Here is a 1,298-nt window from a genome sequence, read left to right on the forward strand (position 1 = left end):
GACAGAAATAAAATCTGTCTTTGAAAGCAGTAGCTAATAAATTTTCATTTTGCATTTGTAAAATGTCCCCTCTTTTTTTAAATTTTGTTTTCGATTCACGGGTAAACTTTTACAGTTTCCCATAATAGTACTGCACATGTAAGTACTTACACAGGCAAGATTTTCTGCCAAAGCCACTGAAGTAAAAAAACGGTCAAAATAGAGGTGTCGGTGCTGATGATGAAATGGTTCAGTAAGAGACCATACTACATCATGTCCTAATCCATATGGTCTGTTTCCATTATATTTGTTTACCTGTGTAAACATCAAAGTTTACACAATATCCAGTCTCTGATTCACAAACTTCCCATATCTTGATCCCCCATTTAGTAGGTTTGGCAGGCATGTACTGCCAAAAATGTACTCTGCCCTTATAGCCTATCATGGCTTCATCTACACTGAGATTTTTCCCAGGTAGATACACAGTTTTATAATTATTGACAAGTAAATCAATTACAGGATGTACTTTGTACAGGGGATCATTTGAGTTATTTTTGCTGGGGGCATTAGCAGAATCAGTTAAGTGCAAATATTGAGATATTTTCGAATAACTCGTCTTCGACATGATACTTGAGATATACAGATCATCATACCTTATATCAGGACTCCAGTAGTTCTACAGTCAAGGAAGCTGTTTAACACCAAACATAATATTAATTGTGAAAAACGCTCTCATTTCTGCAGTATAAGCTGGCTACCATAGTGGATTGTTTCTTCCACAAATAGAAATTAAACGTTACACATATTTGTTTGTTTCCTCCGCAACATTTTCAAAACAACTTTCAGATAAAAATAAAAATTGATAGTCCAATGGTTGAGCATCAGGAGGTAAATTGTGTTGTGGACCAGTGTTTTCTGTGTAAGCAGGAATAGTGATTGGTGTTGTAATCTTTGACCATGTTGCCATGCTTACGAAATCATTTTCATCACTTTCATTCTCAAAACCCTCCTTGTCTGACGAATAATCACTAATATCTATATCAGATTCATCCGGAGACAAAATACTCTTGTTTTCATTTATATTTTCTATATTGTCAAAAGTAAAACCTTCAAAGTCAGAATCGCTACTTGCTGACGCCATTTCTATAAAAACTAAGGAACAGACTTTTCTTCAAACGTGGAAAAAAACCATGTGGTCTAAACAATTTCACAGGCGTAGGAGTGGCTGTGGTAAGTAGCTTGCTTATGAACCACATGGTTCCGGGTTCAGTCCCACTGCATGACACCTTGGGCAAGTATCTTCTACTATAGCCTCGGGC

This window comes from Octopus bimaculoides, chromosome 2, assembly GCF_001194135.2.
Source record: "Octopus bimaculoides isolate UCB-OBI-ISO-001 chromosome 2, ASM119413v2, whole genome shotgun sequence".
NCBI lineage: Eukaryota > Metazoa > Mollusca > Cephalopoda > Octopoda > Octopodidae > Octopus > Octopus bimaculoides.